We start from the raw sequence: 23,769 nt of genomic DNA on the forward strand, positions 1-23,769 counted from the left end.
ATCTTGCACAGAATCGAAAAACCATTTGGCCTAGAATCTAAAACTTCCTCTTTATCGAAATGAAAAACGGATGGTAAAACAGAATTTGCGGTCGTAGTCTGATTCTGAAAATAGTATTGAAAATGGTTTTCAACAATTTCATGTTTGGAAGAACTTTATGTTTAAGAAATTTTTTGGTGCCAAGGGAAAAAACCTTTTCAGTCGCAAAATCAAAATTGAGTCTAGGATCTGATAAGAGATTGTATTCACATTAAAAATGGTATTGCTACCTGTTTTGAACAATTTCATGTTTTGAAGAATTTCATGTCTAAGAACTTTTTTGGTGCATGGGAAAATACCAGAATCTTGCACAGAATCGAAAAACCAGCTTGCCTAGAAACTAAAACCTATTTCTTTCTCAAAATGAAAAACGGATGGTACATCAGAATTTGCGGTTGAAGTCATATTATGAAAATAAAATTGAAAATGGTTTTGATCAATTTCATGTTTTGAAGAACTTCATGTCTAAGAACTTTTTTGCTGCCAAGGGAAAAAACCTTTTCACTCCCAAAATCAAAATTGAGGCTAGGATCTGATCAGACTTTGTATTCACAGTAAGAAAATGGTATTGCTACCTGTTTTCATGTTTTGAAGAATTTCACGTCTGAGAACTTTTTTTGTGCATGGGGAAAGTACCAGAATCTTGCACAGAATCAAAAAACCATTTTCCCAAGAATCTAAAGCCTATTTCTCTCTCAAAACGAAAAACTAATGGTAGATCAGAATTTGCTGTTGAAATCATATGAAAATAATATTGAAAATGGTTTTGATCAATTTCATATTTTGAAGAACTTCATGTCTAAGAACCTTTTTGGTGCCAAGGGAAAAAACCTTTTCTGTCGCAAAATGAAAATTGAGGCTAGGTTATGATTAGAGATGGTATTCACATTAAGAAAATGGTATTGCTACCTGCTTGAACAATTTCATGTTATGAAGAATTTCATGTCTAAGAACTTTTTTGGTGCACGGGTAAATACCAGAATCTTGCACAGAACCGAAAAACCATTTTGCCTAGAATCTAAAACCTATTTCTCTCTCAAAATGAAAACGAATGGTAGATCAGAATTTGCGGTTGAAGTCATATTATTAAAATAAAATTGAAAATGGTTTTGATCAATTTCATGTTTTGAAGAACTTCATGTCTAAGAACTTTTTTGCTGCCAAGGGAAAAAACCTGTTCAATCCCAAAGTCAAAATTGAGGCTAGGATCTGATCAGACTTTGTATTCACAGTAAGAAAATGGTATTGCTACCTGTTTTCATGTTTTGAAGAATTTCAAGTCTGAAAACTTTTTTTGTGCACGGGGAAAATAACAGAATCTTGCACAGAATCGAAAAAACATTTGGCCTAGAATCTAAAACTTCCTCTTTATCGAAATGAAAAACGGATGGTAAAACAGAATTTGCGGTCGTAGTCTGATTCTGAAAATAGTATTGAAAATGGTTTTCAACAATTTCATGTTTGGAAGAACTTTATGTTTAAGAAATTTTTTGGTGCCAAGGGAAAAAACCTTTTCAGTCGCAAAATCAAAATTGAGTCTAGGATCTGATAAGAGATTGTATTCACATTAAAAATGGTATTGCTACCTGTTTTGAACAATTTCATGTTTTGAAGAATTTCATGTCTAAGAACTTTTTTGGTGCATGGGAAAATACCAGAATCTTGCACAGAATCGAAAAACCAGCTTGCCTAGAAACTAAAACCTATTTCTTTCTCAAAATGAAAAACGGATGGTACATCAGAATTTGCGGTTGAAGTCATATTATGAAAATAAAATTGAAAATGGTTTTGATCAATTTCATGTTTTGAAGAACTTCATGTCTAAGAACTTTTTTGCTGCCAAGGGAAAAAACCTTTTCACTCCCAAAATCAAAATTGAGGCTAGGATCTGATCAGACTTTGTATTCACAGTAAGAAAATGGTATTGCTACCTGTTTTCATGTTTTGAAGAATTTCACGTCTGAGAACTTTTTTTGTGCATGGGGAAAGTACCAGAATCTTGCACAGAATCAAAAAACCATTTTCCCAAGAATCTAAAGCCTATTTCTCTCTCAAAACGAAAAACTAATGGTAGATCAGAATTTGCTGTTGAAATCATATGAAAATAATATTGAAAATGGTTTTGATCAATTTCATATTTTGAAGAACTTCATGTCTAAGAACCTTTTTGGTGCCAAGGGAAAAAACCTTTATGTCGCAAAATGAAAATTGAGGCTAGGTTATGATTAGAGATGGTATTCACATTAAGAAAATGGTATTGCTACCTGCTTGAACAATTTCATGTTATGAAGAATTTCATGTCTAAGAACTTTTTTGGTGCACGGGTAAATACCAGAATCTTGCACAGAACCGAAAAACCATTTTGCCTAGAATCTAAAACCTATTTCTCTCTCAAAATGAAAACGAATGGTAGATCAGAATTTGCGGTTGAAGTCATATTATTAAAATAAAATTGAAAATGGTTTTGATCAATTTCATGTTTTGAAGAACTTCATGTCTAAGAACTTTTTTGCTGCCAAGGGAAAAAACCTGTTCAATCCCAAAGTCAAAATTGAGGCTAGGATCTGATCAGACTTTGTATTCACAGTAAGAAAATGGTATTGCTACCTGTTTTCATGTTTTGAAGAATTTCAAGTCTGAAAACTTTTTTTGTGCACGGGGAAAATAACAGAATCTTGCACAGAATCGAAAAAACATTTGGCCTAGAATCTAAAACTTCCTCTTTTCGAAATGAAAAACGGATGGTAAAACAGAATTTGCGGTCGTAGTCTGATTCTGAAAATAGTATTGAAAATGGTTTTCAACAATTTCATGTTTGGAAGAACTTCATGTTTAAGAAATTTTTTGGTGCCAAGGGAAAAAACCTTTTCAGTCGCAAAATCAAAATTGAGGCTAGGATCTGATTAGAGATGGTATTATTTAAAAAATGGTATTGCTACCTGTTTTGAACAATTTCATGTTTTGAAGAATGTCATGTCTAAGAACTTTTAAACCTAAGAATCTAAACCTAAGAATCTAAAACCTATTTCTCTCTCAAAATGAAAAACAGATGGTACGTCAGAATTTGCGGTTGAAGTCTTATTATGAAAATAATATTGAAAATGGTTTTGATCAATTTCATGTTTTGAAGAACTTCATGTCTAAGAACTTTTTTGCTGCCAAGGGAAAAAACCTTTTCACTCCCAAAATCAAAATTGAGGCTAGGATCTGATCAGACTTTGTATTCACAGTAAGAAAATGGTATTGCTACCTGTTTTCATGTTTTGAAGAATTTCACGTCTGAGAACTTTTTTTGTGCATGGGGAAAGTACCAGAATCTTGCACAGAATCAAAAAACCATTTTCCCTAGAATCTAAAGCCTATTTCTCCCTCAAAACGAAAAACTAATGGTAGATCAGAATTTGCTGTTGAAATTATATTATGATAATAATATTGAAAATGGTTTTGATCAATTTCATATTTTGAAGAACTTCATGTCTAAGAACCTTTTTGGTGCCAAGGGAAAAAACCGTTTCTATCGCAAAATGAAAATTGAGGCTAGGTTATGATTAGAGATGGTATTCACATTAAGAAAATGGTATTGCTACCTGCTTGAACAATTTCATGTTTTGAAGAATTTCATGTCTAAGAACTTTTTTGGTGCATGGGAAAATACCAGAATCTTGCACAGAATCGAAAAACCAGCTTGCCTAGAAACTAAAACCTATTTCTTTCTCAAAATGAAAAACGGATGGTACATCAGAATTTGCGGTTGAAGTCATATTATGAAAATAAAATTGAAAATGGTTTTGATCAATTTCATGTTTTGAAGAACTTCATGTCTAAGAACTTTTTTGCTGCCAAGGGAAAAAACCTTTTCACTCCCAAAATCAAAATTGAGGCTAGGATCTGATCAGACTTTGTATTCACAGTAAGAAAATGGTATTGCTACCTGTTTTCATGTTTTGAAGAATTTCACGTCTGAGAACTTTTTTTGTGCATGGGGAAAGTACCAGAATCTTGCACAGAATCAAAAAACCATTTTCCCAAGAATCTAAAGCCTATTTCTCTCTCAAAACGAAAAACTAATGGTAGATCAGAATTTGCTGTTGAAATCATATGAAAATAATATTGAAAATGGTTTTGATCAATTTCATATTTTGAAGAACTTCATGTCTAAGAACCTTTTTGGTGCCAAGGGAAAAAACCTTTTCTGTCGCAAAATGAAAATTGAGGCTAGGTTATGATTAGAGATGGTATTCACATTAAGAAAATGGTATTGCTACCTGCTTGAACAATTTCATGTTATGAAGAATTTCATGTCTAAGAACTTTTTTGGTGCACGGGTAAATACCAGAATCTTGCACAGAACCGAAAAACCATTTTGCCTAGAATCTAAAACCTATTTCTCTCTCAAAATGAAAACGAATGGTAGATCAGAATTTGCGGTTGAAGTCATATTATTAAAATAAAATTGAAAATGGTTTTGATCAATTTCATGTTTTGAAGAACTTCATGTCTAAGAACTTTTTTGCTGCCAAGGGAAAAAACCTGTTCAATCCCAAAGTCAAAATTGAGGCTAGGATCTGATCAGACTTTGTATTCACAGTAAGAAAATGGTATTGCTACCTGTTTTCATGTTTTGAAGAATTTCAAGTCTGAAAACTTTTTTTGTGCACGGGGAAAATAACAGAATCTTGCACAGAATCGAAAAAACATTTGGCCTAGAATCTAAAACTTCCTCTTTTCGAAATGAAAAACGGATGGTAAAACAGAATTTGCGGTCGTAGTCTGATTCTGAAAATAGTATTGAAAATGGTTTTCAACAATTTCATGTTTGGAAGAACTTCATGTTTAAGAAATTTTTTGGTGCCAAGGGAAAAAACCTTTTCAGTCGCAAAATCAAAATTGAGGCTAGGATCTGATTAGAGATGGTATTATTTAAAAAATGGTATTGCTACCTGTTTTGAACAATTTCATGTTTTGAAGAATGTCATGTCTAAGAACTTTTAAACCTAAGAATCTAAACCTAAGAATCTAAAACCTATTTCTCTCTCAAAATGAAAAACAGATGGTACGTCAGAATTTGCGGTTGAAGTCTTATTATGAAAATAATATTGAAAATGGTTTTGATCAATTTCATGTTTTGAAGAACTTCATGTCTAAGAACTTTTTTGCTGCCAAGGGAAAAAACCTTTTCACTCCCAAAATCAAAATTGAGGCTAGGATCTGATCAGACTTTGTATTCACAGTAAGAAAATGGTATTGCTACCTGTTTTCATGTTTTGAAGAATTTCACGTCTGAGAACTTTTTTTGTGCATGGGGAAAGTACCAGAATCTTGCACAGAATCAAAAAACCATTTTCCCTAGAATCTAAAGCCTATTTCTCCCTCAAAACGAAAAACTAATGGTAGATCAGAATTTGCTGTTGAAATTATATTATGAAAATAATATTGAAAATGGTTTTGATCAATTTCATATTTTGAAGAACTTCATGTCTAAGAACCTTTTTGGTGCCAAGGGAAAAAACCTTTTCTATCGCAAAATGAAAATTGAGGCTAGGTTATGATTAGAGATGGTATTCACATTAAGAAAATGGTATTGCTACCTGCTTGAACAATTTCATGTTTTGAAGAATTTCATGTCTAAGAACTTTTTTGGTGCATGGGAAAATACCAGAATCTTGCACAGAATCGAAAAACCAGCTTGCCTAGAAACTAAAACCTATTTCTTTCTCAAAATGAAAAACGGATGGTACATCAGAATTTGCGGTTGAAGTCATATTATGAAAATAAAATTGAAAATGGTTTTGATCAATTTCATGTTTTGAAGAACTTCATGTCTAAGAACTTTTTTGCTGCCAAGGGAAAAAACCTTTTCACTCCCAAAATCAAAATTGAGGCTAGGATCTGATCAGACTTTGTATTCACAGTAAGAAAATGGTATTGCTACCTGTTTTCATGTTTTGAAGAATTTCACGTCTGAGAACTTTTTTTGTGCATGGGGAAAGTACCAGAATCTTGCACAGAATCAAAAAACCATTTTCCCAAGAATCTAAAGCCTATTTCTCTCTCAAAACGAAAAACTAATGGTAGATCAGAATTTGCTGTTGAAATCATATGAAAATAATATTGAAAATGGTTTTGATCAATTTCATATTTTGAAGAACTTCATGTCTAAGAACCTTTTTGGTGCCAAGGGAAAAAACCTTTTCTGTCGCAAAATGAAAATTGAGGCTAGGTTATGATTAGAGATGGTATTCACATTAAGAAAATGGTATTGCTACCTGCTTGAACAATTTCATGTTATGAAGAATTTCATGTCTAAGAACTTTTTTGGTGCACGGGTAAATACCAGAATCTTGCACAGAACCGAAAAACCATTTTGCCTAGAATCTAAAACCTATTTCTCTCTCAAAATGAAAACGAATGGTAGATCAGAATTTGCGGTTGAAGTCATATTATTAAAATAAAATTGAAAATGGTTTTGATCAATTTCATGTTTTGAAGAACTTCATGTCTAAGAACTTTTTTGCTGCCAAGGGAAAAAACCTGTTCAATCCCAAAGTCAAAATTGAGGCTAGGATCTGATCAGACTTTGTATTCACAGTAAGAAAATGGTATTGCTACCTGTTTTCATGTTTTGAAGAATTTCAAGTCTGAAAACTTTTTTTGTGCACGGGGAAAATAACAGAATCTTGCACAGAATCGAAAAAACATTTGGCCTAGAATCTAAAACTTCCTCTTTATCGAAATGAAAAACGGATGGTAAAACAGAATTTGCGGTCGTAGTCTGATTCTGAAAATAGTATTGAAAATGGTTTTCAACAATTTCATGTTTGGAAGAACTTCATGTTTAAGAAATTTTTTGGTGCCAAGGGAAAAAACCTTTTCAGTCGCAAAATCAAAATTGAGGCTAGGATCTGATTAGAGATGGTATTATTTAAAAAATGGTATTGCTACCTGTTTTGAACAATTTCATGTTTTGAAGAATGTCATGTCTAAGAACTTTTAAACCTAAGAATCTAAACCTAAGAATCTAAAACCTATTTCTCTCTCAAAATGAAAAACAGATGGTACGTCAGAATTTGCGGTTGAAGTCTTATTATGAAAATAATATTGAAAATGGTTTTGATCAATTTCATGTTTTGAAGAACTTCATGTCTAAGAACTTTTTTGCTGCCAAGGGAAAAAACCTTTTCACTCCCAAAATCAAAATTGAGGCTAGGATCTGATCAGACTTTGTATTCACAGTAAGAAAATGGTATTGCTACCTGTTTTCATGTTTTGAAGAATTTCACGTCTGAGAACTTTTTTTGTGCATACCAGAATCTTGCACAGAATCAAAAAACCATTTTCCCTAGAATCTAAAGCCTATTTCTCTCTCAAAACGAAAAACTAATGGTAGATCAGAATTTGCTGTTGAAATTATATTATGAAAATAATATTGAAAATGGTTTTGATCAATTTCATATTTTGAAGAACTTCATGTCTAAGAACCTTTTTGGTGCCAAGGGAAAAAACCTTTTCTGTCGCAAAATGAAAATTGAGGCTAGGTTATGATTAGAGATGGTATTCACATTAAGAAAATGGTATTGCTACCTGCTTGAACAATTTCATGTTATGAAGAATTTCATGTCTAAGAACTTTTTTGGTGCACGGGTAAATACCAGAATCTTGCACAGAACCGAAAAACCATTTTGCCTAGAATCTAAAACTTATTTCTCTCTCAAAATGAAAACGAATGGTAGATCAGAATTTGCGGTTGAAGTCATATTATGAAAATAAAATTGAAAATGGTTTTGATCCATTTCATGTTTTGAAGAACTTCATGTCTAAGAACTTTTTTGCTGCCAAGGGAAAAAACCTGTTCAATCCCAAAGTCAAAATTGAGGCTAGGATCTGATCAGACTTTGTATTCACAGTAAGAAAATGGTATTGCTACCTGTTTTCATGTTTTGAAGAATTTCAAATCTGAAAACTTTTTTTGTGCACGGGGAAAATAACAGAATCTTGCACAGAATCGAAAAACCATTTGGCCTAGAATCTAAAACTTCCTCTTTATCGAAATGAAAAACGGATGGTAAAACAGAATTTGCGGTCGTAGTCTGATTCTGAAAATAGTATTGAAAATGGTTTTCAACAATTTCATGTTTGGAAGAACTTTATGTTTAAGAAATTTTTTGGTGCCAAGGGAAAAAACCTTTTCAGTCGCAAAATCAAAATTGAGGCTAGGATCTGATAAGAGATTGTATTCACATTAAAAATGGTATTGCTACCTGTTTTGAACAATTTCATGTTTTGAAGAATTTCATGTCTAAGAACTTTTTTGGTGCATGGGAAAATACCAGAATCTTGCACAGAATCGAAAAACCAGCTTGCCTAGAATCTAAAACCTATTTCTCTCTCAAAATGAAAACGAATGGTAGATCAGAATCTGCTGTTGAAATTATATTATGAAAATAATATTGAAAATGGTTTTGATCAATTTCTTGTTTTGAAGAATTTCATGTCTAAGAACTTTTTTGTTGCACGGGGAAAATACCAGAACGTTGCACAGAATCAAAAAACCATTTTGCCTAGAATCTAAAAGCTTTCTCTTTATCGAAATGAAAAACGGATGGTAAAACAGAATTTGGGGTTGTAGTCGTCTGATTCCGAAAACAGTATTGAAAATTGTTTTGATCAATTTCATGTTTTGAAGAACTTCATGTCTAACTTTTTTGGTGCCAAGGGAAAAAACCTTTTCTATCGCAAAATCAAAATTGAGGCTACATTATGACTACAACTGGTATTCACAGTAAGAAAATGATTTTGCTACCTGTTTTGAACAATTTCATGTTTTGAAGAATTTCATGTCTAAGAACTTTTTTGATGCCAAGGGAAAAAAACTTTTCAGTCACAAAATCAAAATTGGGCCTAGGTTATCATTAGAAATGGTATTCACAGTAAGAAAATGGTATGGCTACCTGAAAATGGTTTTGATCAATTTCATGTTTTGAAGAACTTCATGTCTAAAAACTGTTTTGCTGCTACGTGTTTTCATGTTGTGAAGAATTTGACGTCTGAGAACTTTTTTGTGCACGGGGAAAGTACCAGAATCTTGCACAGAATCGAAAAACCATTTTCCCTAGAACCTAAAACCTCTCTCTAAAAATGAAAACGAATGGTAGATCAGAATTTGCGGTTGAAGTCATATTATGAAAATAAAATTGAAAATGGTTTTGATCAATTTCATGTTTTGAAGAACTTCATGTCTAAGAACTTTTTTGCTGCCAAGGGAAAAAACCTGTTCACTCCCAAAATCAAAATTGAGGCTAGGGTCTGATCAGACTTTGTATTCACAGTAAGAAAATGGTATTGCTACCTGTTTTCATGTTTTGAAGAATTTGACGTCTGAGAACTTTTTTTGTGCACGGGTAAATACCAGAATCTTGCACAGAATCAAAAAACCATTTTCCCTAGAATCTAAAACCTATTTCTCTCTCAAAACGAAAAACTAATGGTAGATAAGAATTTGCGGTTGAAGTCATATTATGAAAATAATATTGAAAATGGTTTTGATCAATTTCATGTTTTGAAGAATTTCATGTCTAAGAACTTTTTTGGTGCACGAAGAAAATACCAGAACGCTGCTCAGAATGGAACAACCATTTTGCCTAGAATCTAAAAGCTTCCTCTTTATTGAAATGAAAAAGGGATGGTAAAAAAAATTTGGGGTTGTAGTCGTCTGATTCCGAAAAAGGTATTGAGAATGGTTTTGAACAACTTCATGTTTTGAAGACCTTCATGATTAAGAACTTTTTTGGTGCCAATGGAAAAAACCTTTTCTATCGTAAAATCAAAATTGAGGCTAGGTTATTATTACAAATGGTATTCACAGTAAGAAAATGGTATTGCAACCTGTTTGAACAATTTCATGTTTTGAAAAATTTCAACTCTGAGAACTTTTTCGGTGCGCGGGGAAAATACCAGAATTTTGCACAGAATCGAAAAACCATTTTGCCTAGAATCTAAAACCTATTTCTCTCTCAAAATGAAAAACAGATGGTACGTCAGAATTTGCGGTTGAAGTCTTATTATGAAAATAATATTGAAAATGGTTTTGATCAATTTCATGTTTTGAAGAACTTCATGTCTAAGAACTTTTTTGGTGCCAAGGGAAAAAACCTTTTCAGTCGCAAAATCAAAATTGAGTCTAGGATCTGATTAGAGATGGTATTCACATTAAGAAAATGGTATTGCTACCTGCTTGAACAATTTCATGTTTTGAAGAATTTCATGTCTAAGAACTTTTTTGGTGCACAGGTAAATACCAGAATCTTGCACAGAACCGAAAAACCATTTTGCCTAGAATCTGTTGTGGTTCCGTCTGAGGCCCCTCCGGGAACGGCTGACCTTCTGTCGGTTTCCAGCTCAGAGGGAGAGGCTGAGGAACAGGAGGTGCAGACAGACGAGGAGGAGGAATCCCAGGCTGAAGAAGAGGGAGGACAGCCAGAGTCCCACCAGGGGGAGCTCTCCCCAGCAGCCTGGATTCCTTAGAGGAAAGTGCACAAGCCATAATTGATCTGCGACAACGAAGAGCTACTCAGAGACGGAATCAATTGGCTAAATACTTTCAGCTAAAGTGGCAACAGCTGGGTTTGGGTGTGGTGCTCTTGGGAAAGGCTAAAAGGCAGACCTACCCTTCCTGGCTTGTGAAGTTTTATCTTTGAGAGTCGTGGGACCTGACTGTGAACTTTGGCGTCTTGGAATCCTGGTTTGTGCCTTTGACTATTGAAACCTTTTGGGGGGGGGTGCCAGCAAGAAGCTTGCTGTATTGTCTGGACATCAGGACCCTGCTGTACCGTATTATATCCTGTCTGTTGGGAAGAACAGGTTTTCCTCTGTGCTTATTTTTTCCAGTTATAAAATGCTTTTGGCTTTTACCAGAGTGTCTGGCTGTTTTTTCCAGTTGGTGTTGAGGTCTGGGGGAACCCAGACAGAACAGAATCTAAAACCTATTTCTCTCTCAAAATGAAAACGAATGGTAGATCAGAATTTGCGGTTGAAGTCATATTATGAAAATAAAATTGAAAATGGTTTTGATCAATTTCATGTTTTGAAGAACTTCATGTCTAAGAACTTTTTTGCTGCCAAGGGAAAAAACCTGTTCACTCCCAAAATCAAAATTGAGGCTAGGATCTGATCAGACTTTGTATTCACAGTAAGAAAATGGTATTGCTACCTGTTTTCATGTTTTGAAGAATTTCAAGTCTGAAAACTTTTTTTGTGCACGGGGAAAATAACAGAATCTTGCACAGAATCGAAAAACCATTGGTGCCAAGGGAAAAAACCTTTTCAGTCGTAAAATCAAAATTGAGGCTAGGATCTGATTAGAGATGGTATTCACATTAAGAAAATGGTATTGCTACCTGTTTTGAACAATTACATGTTTTGGAGAATTTCATGTCTAATAATTTTTTTTGGTGCATGGGGAAAATACCACAATATTGCCCAGAATCAAACCCCCATTTTGCCTAGAATCTAAAACTTCCTCTTTATCGAAATGAAAAACGGATGGTAAAACAGAATTTGGGGTTGTAGTCGTCTGATTCCAAAAACAGTATTGAAAACGGTTTTCAAAAATTTCATGTTTTGAAGAACTCCATGTCTTAGAATATTATGAACAACATCCAGAAAAACAAATGGCATTAGTATTTTTAGATGCAAAAAAGCCCAAATGAGTTTACAGGGGAATTTTATAAAACTTATATGAATGAATTGTTGCCGCATTTGGGGAAACAGACATGGAAGCTTTCAGAGATTGTTACCATCCCAAAGATCAATTGAGATTTAAGAGAGCCTGGGTCCTACCATCCTATCAGCTTGGCAAATCAGGATTATAAAATATTTATGAAGATATTGGCAAATAGACTCAAAAATATTTTACCAAAAATAATTGAAGAGGATCAATATGGATTTGTGAAAGGAAGGAAAACAAGTGAACCAATTAGAAATTTAATAAATGTGATGCACCATGTTACTGTTACTAAGAGGAAATTGGGAATTTTGAAATTAAATGTTTATAAAGCTTTTGATAAAGTTAACCATAGCTATTTATACAAACTATGTAAGGAATTAAACATGGGGGACAAATTTTGCGAAATTATAAAAGAGATTTATAAAGGGAATGAAGCGTATATATGGGTGAATGGACAAAGAACGCAGAGAATTAAAATACAAAATGGCACCAAGCAGGGATGTCCAATGTTATTTGTAATAGCAATAGAGACATTAGCTAATAAGATAAGACAAGATAACACTTGGGTAGGATATAAAATAGGGGAATTAGAAATGAAACTAAACTTATTTGCAGACGATTCAATTATATTGACCCAGACTCCGATGGAGATGATCAAAGGTATAAGAAATATTTTACAACAGTTTAAAAAGGAATCAGGATTGTCAGTCAATATGGGAAAATCAGAGATTATGTGTTTAAATAAAGGTCCGAGAGAGCAGATAGAAATTAAGAAAGAATCAGGGTTGAAGTTAGGATTAAAGAAAATTAAATATCTGGGTATTTGGTTATTGAGAAACCCAGCGAAAATTGAGGAGGTGAATTATAGATTAATATGGAGGAAAATGTTGAAACAGATGAGGAGCTGGAAAGAGAAAAAGCTAAGAAAAATCTCTAAAATAAGAGCCTTGAAAACGATGATAGTTCCCAAAATGATGTACCTGTTTTAGGTACTTTCAGGGGGACTATCAGCATCCAAATTTAGAGAGTGGAATAAAAAACTTAATTATTGGATTGAAGAAGATAACAAACCAAGAATAAGGGAAAATGTGGTTAATAGCGAATGAAAAGGAGGGTGGATGGGGAATTCCTTATTTGGAGTTGTATAGGGAAGCATTTCAAATTGAAAGATTAATGGAGCTGCAATTATTTGAAAATAAATGGGTGAAACTGGAAAAAAACAGATAAACGGGATGAAGAATAGAGAATTAATCTTTATAAAGTGGAATAGGAGCAACTTAGATAAATTAATAGGTCCCATGAAAGGGACTATGGAAATTTGGAAAAAATGGCAGGGGAAAATAGGATTATATAAATCAAAACTGTCATCGATTTATGTAATAAATAAAGATAATGAAACAAATTTAAATAGGGTTATAGGAGAGTTGAAAGGAAGAGGGATAACTAAGATAGAACAGTTATATGAGAAGGATGGGAAGCCTAGTAGAAATCGTATAGAATGGTGGTTGGGCAGGGGAAGATGGCTACAAACAAATGCAATATGTAAATATCTGAATGAAAGGGAGAATAAAGAAGCACTCTTTAGGGAGGAGATAGAGTTAGAGAAAATAGTAAGAAAAAAAGTGAGGGTATAAAGGCGCAAACAAGCATCCAAGGATTGACTAAATGGTGGCAAAATGAGATACAGGTAAAGGCACAAAAGATGAAAAAAATAGTAGAGAATATAAGGAAAACTAAGAATACAAGAGTTAGGGAAATGAGAAGGAAAATATTACATGTGGTATTACACACCCGTTCAACTTTTATACTTTCAGCAGAATGTTAAAGGTATTTGTTGGCATGGGTGCCAAGATAAAGGAGTGTTTATGCATATGTTTTGGGAGTGTCCAGTAGTGCAGAATTTTTGGCAAAAAGTGCAAGAGGATATTAATAGGATATTAAACATAAGATGGATAATTACTAAGGAAATGGCAGTATTAGTTAAAAGTAATGAGATGGGAGAATTCAGGGAAATAAAACAAGCAGCGATAGTAAGCGCTCAGGTGGTAATAGTCTTGGGTTGGAAGGATGCGACAAAATGGACAATGCAAAATTGGTATAGGTACATGGTGGACCACATTCAATTTGAGATTATGGATAAAAGGATGAACTTGATTAATGAAACTGATTTGGGACAATTGATGGGACGATGGTACAAGGTATGATGATATATGGCGAGTAGGATCCGAGACCAAGACATAAGAAACAAGTTGGGATCACTATAATATGTAAATAAATATTTCCCTATACAAGAAACACCCCCGATTGGTGGTGGTGTACGAATGTTTGTCTGGTGGTGGGTATAATCACTGAGAATTGTTATATGTTGTGTGAGTGTTTTTTTTATTATAAAATCGATAAAAATATTCATTAAGATAAATTTAAAAAACCCTTATAGATGTAAATGAAAACCTTAATGTTGTCACACTCCTTAGATGGTGTTGTGGTTCAGTCTGGGACCCCTCCGGGAATGGCTGACCTTCTGTCGGTTTCCAGCTCAGAGGGAGAGGCTGAAGAACAGGAGGTGCAGACTGAAGAGGAAGAGGAATCCCAGGCTGAAGAAGAAGGACAGCCAGAGTCCCACCAGGGGGAGCTCTCCCCAGCAAGCAGCCTGGATTCCTTAGGGGAAAATGCTCAAGACATCATAGATATGCGACAAAGGAGAGCTAATCAGAGACGGACTCAATTGGCTAAGTATTTCCAGCATTAGAGGTCACAGCTGGGTTTGGGTGTGGTGCTCTTGGGAAAGGATAAAAGGCGGACCCACCGTTCCTGGCTTGTGGAGTTTTATCTTGGAGATTCGTGAGACCTGTCTGTGAACTTTGGTGGTTTACAATCCTGGTTTGTGCCTTGGACTATTGAAACCTTGGGGGGGGGGGTGCCAGCAAGAAGCTTGTGGTATTGACTGGACATCAGGACCCTGCTGTAACGTATTATAGCCTGTCTGTTGTGAAGACAGGTTTTCCTTTGTGCTTATTTTTTCCAGCTATAAAATACTTTTGGCTTTTACCAGAGTGTCTGGCTGTTTTTTCAGTTGGTGTTGAGGTCTGGGAAAACCCAGACAGAACAGATGGCAACTGTGGTTATTGAAACTAAATTAAAAGTATTATGTGGCCTTTTTGTGATCTCTTATATAGTAAGTTGTTGAACAGAAGTCTGTCAAAGCAATGTTATTGGGAAATTTGGTTATAAGTAACCTCTGGTATTCATAGTTACAATAGTGGATTATGTTCAACAAAATTAGCAAGATAGCGTAAAGCATTTATTGTTATGGGATAGTCTTTAGCCACCCAAGTGCAACCAGTTTGGAAGCACACAACAAATTTTCTTTTTCCTAATCCTGGTTAATATTCATTTGCTCTATAGTTTGTATGCTTTCATTCTAGATTTCTTAAAATAAAGGAAACAAAAACTGTTTACCCTGAATTAAAAGATACAGATAATATGAAAGCATTTTGATATATCTATTAAAGCATTAGGTTAGAAACTGGGAGATAGAGTTCTAGCTCCACTTTCGACATCAGATGGACGACCTTATACGTGACACTTTGTCTCAGTCCTAGGAAGTAGGTAATGGCAAACCACTTCTGAAAATATTGTAAGAGTTACTTGAGATGAGTGGCATAGAACTTTAATAAAGAAACATCATTTGGATTATCAGCTAACAAGATTGCACTATCTGCATATGGAAGCTAATGCACTGAATCAACATCAGAAGAAATATTCCTTAGATATTTATTCATAAATCCATTAAACAACCAAATCAACATTTGACAGCTGTTCTGTCTGGGTTTTCCCAGACCTCCACACCCACTGAAAAATAGCCAGACACTGTGGTAAAATCCAAAAGTAATTTATAGCAGGAAAAAATAAGCACAAAGGAAAACCTGTCTTCACAGCAGACAGGTTACAATACTTTACAACAGGGTCCTGATGTCCAGTCAATTCCAAAAGCTTCTTGCTGGCACCCCCCCCCAAGGTTTCAAGAGTCCAAGGCACAAACCAGGATTGTAGCCACCAAAGTTCACAAACAGGTCTCACGAATCTCCAAGATAAAACTCCACAAGCCAGGAAGGGTGGGGCCGCCTTTTATCCTTTCCCAAGCACCACACCCAAACCCAGCTGCGACCCCTAATGCTGGAAATATCTGGCCAATTGCGTTCTTCTCTCGTTAGCTCTCCTCTGTTGCATATCTATGAAGTCACTAGCATCTTCCCCCAGGGAATCCAGGCTGCTTGCTGGGGAGAGCTCCCCCTGGTGGAACTCTGGCTGTCCTTCATCTTCAGCCTGGGATTCAGCTTCTTCATCAGTCTGCCCCTCCTGGTCCTCAGCCTCTGAGCCGGACACCGACAGCAAATCAGCCATTCCCGGAGGGGTCCCAGGCTGAACCACAACACCATCCCCCCGCGGAAGGCCCCTCCCCACCTGCCAGCGGAGAGGACGCGGTTTCTGAGGGAACTGGGCGTGAAAAGCCCGAAGAAGATCGGGAGCGTCCAACAACGCCGCTTCCACCCAGGAGCAATCATCCGGATCCCCCTCTACCCATTGCACCTTGTACTGGAAACACCCATCCACCCAACGGGAATCCACAATGTCATGTACCATAGCTTCAGGGAGGTGATCACGAACACACGGGGCAGGAAACACGGGAACATTGGGACGGAGCGGACAATCGGGAGGGACAGGGACTAGCAGCGAACGGTGAAACACAGGGTGAACCCGCAAATTGTCCGGCAGGGTGAGCCGGTAAGCTACCGGATTAATCACCCGCTCAACGGGAAAAGGACCCAGAAACCGGGGATCTAGTTTGTGCCGGGGTAGTTCAGAGGCTACATATTTTGTGGACAACCACACCTGATCCCCCACCACCAAGGGGGGCACATCCCGCCTGGAGCGATCAGCCACCCTCTTGTAGTCCTCCTTGGCTTTATTCAGGTATCTCTTCACCATCTCGTGAACCGCCTGCAGCTCTGAGAGAAAGTCCTCAGCAGCAGGCACCGGGGAATCTAGGAGGGTCAAGGGAAAGAAGCGAGGGTGAAATCCATAGTTTGCGAAAAAGGGCGTGAGCCGGGTCGATGAGTGACGGGAATTGTTGAACGCGAACTCCGCGACAGGGATAAACCGGGACCAATCCGTCTGGCGATCCGCCACGACACACCGCAGGTATTGTTCCAAGATCCCGATCACTTTTTCTGTACCGCCATCGGTCTGGGGGTGCTGCGTCGAGGCGAGGCACACGGACACATTCAGGGCCGACATCAATTCCCGCCAAAACCGGGCTGTGAACTGTGTGCCCCTATCAGAGACCACTCGATCCGGAAGCCCATGTAACCGAAACACGTGACTAATAAACATTTGAGCCGTGAGTTGGGCAGTGGGCACCCTAGTGCAAGGGACAAAATGCACCATCTTGGTGAGCATGTCCATCACCACCATGACTACCGTGAAGCGAGCAGAGGCAGGCAAATGAGTGACAAAGTCAATGGACACGGCACCCCAGGGTCTCTCAGGCGTGGGTAAAGGTCGCAGTAATCCCGGTGGGGCTCCAGTCACCCCCTTGGCCGTACGACACTGGACACAGGTGGCCACATAGGAACGCACATCATCTTGAAGGCGTGGCCACCAAAATGTCCAAGAGACTAGCTCCAATGTTTTAAACAGCCCAAAATGCCCCGCCACTGGACAGTCATGACACTGGGTCATAATCAACCCTCTCACTGGGCCGGCGGGAACATACAGCTGCCCCCGGTACCGAAGCAGCCCGTCTTGAAACGTCCATGGGGAATTGGGTGTTAACTCCCGCACTCTCTGCGCTACAAACCCATCCCCACGCTGCGCCTCCCGTAAACGGTGACGCAAGTCCACTGGGTCCTGAGTGGCAGCCAACGCTGCAGGGGGTAACACTGTCTGCAGAGGAGCCAGCTCTTTCGGGTGCGTGTATTCTGGCTTGCGCGACAAGGCATCCGCTCGGGGGTTCTGGGCACTGGGAGTGTACCTGATGCGGAAATTGAACCGCGCGAAAAAGAAAGACCAGCGAATCTGTCTCTGGTTTAATTTCCGGGCCGTCTGCAAATACTCAAGGTTCCGGTGATCCGTCCGTACCTCGATTTGATGACGGGCCCCCTCCAGGTAATGCCGCCAATGCTCAAAGGCGGCCTTCACCGCTAAAAGTTCCTTCTCCCAAATAGTATAGTTCCTTTCCGAGGGAGACAGCTTCCGGGAGAAGTAGGCACACGGAAACAACATGTCACCGGGCCGCTGGGCTTGGAGAAGCACTGCGCCAACCGCTACATCTGAAGCGTCGGTTTCTAACACAAACGGCTGAGCGGGATCAGGATGGCGCAGAAGCGGTTCCGCCATGAACGCCGCTTTCAGGGCATCAAAAGCCCGCTGTTCCGCCTCCCCCCAACCAAATGGGACTTGTTTCTGTAACAACCGAGTCAAGGGCGTGGTTAACGTGGCATACCCCGGAACAAAAGCCCGATAGTAGTTTGCAAACCCCAAAAGACGTTGTACGTCTTTCACCCGTCGTGGAGGTTGCCAAGACTGAAGTGCGGCCACTTTGTTCGGGTCCATGGAAATGCCACCTGGAGATAAAATGTGCCCCAGGAATTCGACGGTAGTCTGGAAGAATTGGCACTTCTCCAGCTTGGCATACAACTGCTGCTCCCGCAACCGGAGCAGGACCCGGCGCAAATGGGTCAAATGCAAGGCATGGTTCGGGGAATACACTAAAATGTCATCAAGGTAAATCACCACAAAATGGTCCAACATGTCCCGGAACACGTCGTTCATCAGATGTTGAAACACGGCCGGGGCGTTGGTGAGGCCAAATGGCATCACTGTATATTCAAAGTGGCCGTAACGCGTGCCAAACGCTGTCTTCCACTCATCCCCGGCCCGCATCCGGACCAAATTATACGCACTGCGCAAATCGATTTTGGTGAATACCGTTGCCGTCCGCAACCGGTCCATGAGTTCAGGGATCAAGGGCAAGGGGTACCTATTCCGCACTGTGATGGCGTTAAGGCGGCGATAGTCACAGCAGAGGCGAAGATCGCCTGTTTTCTTTTTCACGAACAAAACAGGGGCAGACAAAGGGGACTTGGATGGCCGAATAAATCCCTTGGCCAGATTCTTTTCCACAAACTCCTTGAGCGCCACAAGCTCCGGCTCGGACATGGAATACAAACGACCAGCCGGGAGCTTGGCGTCAGGAAGCAGGTCAATGGCACAGTCATACGTCCGATGTGGTGGTAGCCGATCCGCCTCCTTTTCGTTGAACACATCGGCGAATTCCTCGAGGCAACGGGGTAATTGAATCGCGGGAACTACTGGGCCTTGGGCTGCGCACACATGTCGGTGATGGTCCACGCACTGCAAACTGGAGAAGGTGACCAAGTTCTGAGACCACACCACCTGTGGATCATGTGCACGCAGCCATGACAACCCCAACACGAGGGGAAAATGAAGCCCCTTGGTAACATAAAACTGTAGGGCCTCCTCATGAGTTCCGATGCACATCCGCACCGGCAGGGTCTGGAAACGGATGGGACCAGCCAACAAAACCCGCCCATCGATAGTCTCCACAGTTAATGGCGGGGTAACAGGACAAAGGGGCAAGGAATGACGTTGGGCAAAGGCTTCGTCTAAGAAGTTTGTCGTCGCCCCCGAATCCACGAGGGCCAACGTGGGGTAAGTCCGAGTCCGTTGCGCGATATGCAAGGTCACCGCAAGCGTCAAATGTCGAGACGGTCCGAATTCGGGAGTCGTGGAGTCAGACGAAAATGGGATCCCCGCCCGACCTAGTGTTGCCACCAAGCCGGGCCCCCCTCATTTCCCGATCGTTCCGGCGACGGGGGACATCCAGACGAAGGCCCCGCCATCGGAGAGTTCAGGGCAGGAACGGGGACACCAGGGGTTGTCTCCTGTAACTGCACAGGGGACGCCATGGGAAGCACGGGAGGGCTGTAGGGTACAGGAACGACGGCAGCCACGGTGCTCCGCCTCTTGTGGGGACAAACAACAGCAAAATGTCCCGGGGCCCCACAATAGAAGCACAACCCAGCTGCCCGCCGACGCCCTCGTTCCTCCGGGGTCTGTCGGGGTCGGGCGTAACTTACGTCCATCGGCTCTCCGGCAGCAACACGATCCATCAAGCGTGGAGGCAGCGCTGGTGAAAAACGTCGGGGCGCAGGGACCGGAGCCGGGGTGCTTACGGTTGGCAACCCCCGCCGCGAAACAGGTGTCGGCGGGACGCCTGACGCACGGGGGTTGGACCGTCCCGCTCGACGGACTTCCCTGGCCAACAGCCTGGCCTCTATTGCCAAGCAATGCCGCTCCAAACCGTCCAACGTGCCGGGCATCACCTCATGCACTAAGGCGTCCAACATCGTGTCGGATAGTCCATCTTGAAAGGCCTCGATCAGGGCAGCCTCATTCCACTGAACGTGCCCGGCCAGAGACCTAAAGTCAGCCATATAGTCCACCAGGGGGCGCGAACCCTGGCGTAATTGCTTCAGCGCCCGCGTGGCCGTTTGTTCCTGCACCGGGTCCGCAAATTGGTGACGCAGCAAGTCACAAAAAGCATTGTAGTCCTGGAGTAGCGGATCATCCCGGGTCAGGTACGGTGCCACCCACGACGCTGCAGGGCCAGCCAATAAACTGCACAGAAACGCCACCTTGTGGTCATCCCCTGGGAAGTGCACCATCTGCGCGTTGATAAAAAGCTGCACCTGGCTCTGGAACGCAGAAAACAGCCGCCGGTCCCCCCAGAACTTTTCCGGCATCGCCACAAAACATTTCCTTCTGGGCACAGGTGCTGGAGGTGGTACCACAGGTGCCGCCTGGGGTGGGGCCGCCTGGGACAAAACCTCCACTTGACGTTGTAAGAACAAGACTGTCTGGGTCAAGTGAGCAATGTCCCCTCGCAACTCTGCAAAGACAGCCTGCATGTCAGCTGCAGCAACATCCATGGTGACAGGCAAGAACAGGAAGCCGAAAAACAAAAGATGTCCAACCAGGAACCAGCAGCAAAGAGCAAGGAACAAAACAACCAAACCACCCCTCCAAAATGAGCACCAGGTGTCTGGTGGTTGGTGGAGTTTTATTCTGTTCTGTCTGGGTTTTCCCAGACCTCCACACCCACTGAAAAATAGCCAGACACTCTGGTAAAATCCAAAAGTAATTTATAGCAGGAAAAAATAAGCACAAAGGAAAACCTGTCTTCACAGCAGACAGGTTACAATACTTTACAACAGGGTCCTGATGTCCAGTCAATTCCAAAAGCTTCTTGCTGGCACACCCCCCCAAGGTTTCAAGAGTCCAAGGCACAAACCAGGATTGTAGCCACCAAAGTTCACAAACAGGTCTCACGAATCTCCAAGATAAAACTCCACAAGCCAGGAAGGGTGGGGCCGCCTTTTATCCTTTCCCAAGCACCACACCCAAACCCAGCTGCGACCCCTAATGCTGGAAATATCTGGCCAATTGCGTTCTTCTCTCGTTAGCTCTCCTCTGTCGCATATCTATGAAGTCACTAGCATCTTCCCCCAGGGAATCCAGGCTGCTTGCTGGGGAGAGCTCCCCCTGGTGGAACTCTGGCTGTCCTTCATCTTCAGCCTGGGATTCAGCTTCTTCATCAGTCTGCCCCTCCTGGTCCTCAGCCTCTGAGCCGGACACCGACAGCAAATCAGCCATTCCCGGAGGGGTCCCAGGCTGAACCACAACAACAGCCAACCAAATTAATAGATATTTAACATAGAGGTTTGATGTCCTGAAACTGGCAAATGGTTGAATGTGTAATAATAGTGGTCTATGGCCTGGGAACCCCTGATCCATCATAATAATAATAATAATAATAATAATAATAATAATAATAATAACAACAACAACAACAATAATAACAACAACAACAACAATAATAATAATAATAATAATAATAATAATAATAATAATTTATTAGATTTGTATGCCGCCCCTCTCCGAAGACTAGGGGCGGCTCACAACAATAATCAAAGATAATATAACATTGCAACAAATCTAATATTAAAAGAGAACAATATATAAAACCCCAACAATTAAAAAACCATGCAACACATACATACCAAAACCATAAAGTATAAAAGCCTAGGGGAGGTGTCTCAATTCCCCATGCCTGGTGAGTAATTTACAAAAGACAAGGAGGGTGGGGGCCGTTCTAATCTCTGTGGGGAATTGATTCCAGAGGGCCAGGGCTGCCAAAGAGAAGCCTCTTCCCCTGGGGCCCACAAAACAACACTGTTTGGTCAACGGGACCCAGAGAAGGCCAACTCTGTGGGACCTTATCGGCCGCTGGGATTCGTGCGGTAGAAGGCGGTTCCGGAGGTATTTTCGTCCACTGCCATGTAGGGCTTTAAAGGTCATTACCAACACTTTGAATTGTGACCAGAAACTGATTGGCAGCCAATGCAGGCAACTGAGTGTTGTAGAAACGTGGGCGAATCTAGGAATCCCCACGATAGCTCTCGCGGCCGCATTCTGCACGATCTGAAGTTTCCGAACACTTTTCAAAGGTAGCCCCATGTAGAGAGCGTTGCAGTAATCAAACCTCGAGGTAATGAGGGCATGAGCAACTGTGAGCAATGACTTCCTGTCCAAGTAGGGCCACAACTGGTGCACCAGGTGAACCTGGGCAAACACCTTCCTCACCACAGCCGAAAGATGGTGTTCCAATGTTAACTGTGGATCGAGAAGGATGCCCAAGTTGCGAACCCTCTCTGAGGGGGTCAACAGTTCCCCCCACAGGGTAATGGATGGACAGATGGAATTGTCCTTGGGAGGCAAAACCCACAGCCACTCCGTCTTGCCTGGGTTGAGTTTGAGCTTGTTGACACCCATCCAGACCCCAACAGCCTCCAGGCACCGGCACATCACTTCCACTGCTTCATTGACATGGGGTGGAGATGTACAACTGGCTATCATCATGATGATACTTCACCCCATGCCCTTGGATGATCTCGCCCAGCGGTTTCATGTAGCAGGGGGGGGGGGAGGACCGACCCCTGAGGCACCTCACAAGAGAGAGACCTAGAAGTCGACCTCTGACCCCCCACTAACACTGACTGCAACCGACTGGAGAGATAGGAGGAGAACCACTGAAGAACAGTGACTCCCACTCCCAACCTCTCCAGCCGGCGCAGAAGGATACTATGGTCAATGGTATCGAAAGCCGCTGAGAGGTCAAGAAGCACCAGGACAGAGGACAAGCCCCTGTCCTGGGCCCGCCAGAGATCATCCATCAATGCGACCAAAGCAGTTTCCGTGCTGTAACCGGGCCTGAAACCCGATTGTTGAGGACCTAGATAATCGGCTTCCTCCAAGTACCACTGGAGTTGGCGCGCCACCACCTTCTCAATAATATCTCCCCATAAAGGGAAGGTTGGAGACTGGATGGTAGTTATTAAGCACGGCTGGGTCCAGGGAAGGCTTCTTGAGGAGGGGACGCACAAGTGCCAACTTATAAGGAGCCGGAAAGGACTCCCTCCCCAAGGAGGCATTGACAATCTCCTGGACCCAGCTCTGTGTCACCTCTCGGCCGGCCGAAACCAACCAAGAGGGACACGGATCCAGTAAACAGGTGGCGGAACTCACAGCTCTAATGGCCTTGTCCACTTCATCAGGTGTCACCAGATCAAACTCCTCCCAGACAGATGGACAAAGACGTTTAGCCCCAGTCGCCTCGACTGACTCGTTGTCAGCTGATACTGCTTTACAATTGGAGTCAAGGTCCGCCCAGATCCGAGCGACTTTATCAGCAAAAAGCAAGTTAAATTCCTCGGCACTGCCCTGCAAAGGCTCCCCAACTCCCCCCTGATTTAGAAGGGAGCGAGTCACCCTAAAAAGAGTGGCCAGGCGGGAGTCCACTGATGCAATCAAGGTGGCATGGTATGCGCATCTTGCTGCCTTGAGTGCCACTTTGTAGATCTTAA

This window comes from Erythrolamprus reginae, chromosome 7 (assembly GCF_031021105.1).
Source record: "Erythrolamprus reginae isolate rEryReg1 chromosome 7, rEryReg1.hap1, whole genome shotgun sequence".
Taxonomy (NCBI): domain Eukaryota; kingdom Metazoa; phylum Chordata; class Lepidosauria; order Squamata; family Dipsadidae; genus Erythrolamprus; species Erythrolamprus reginae.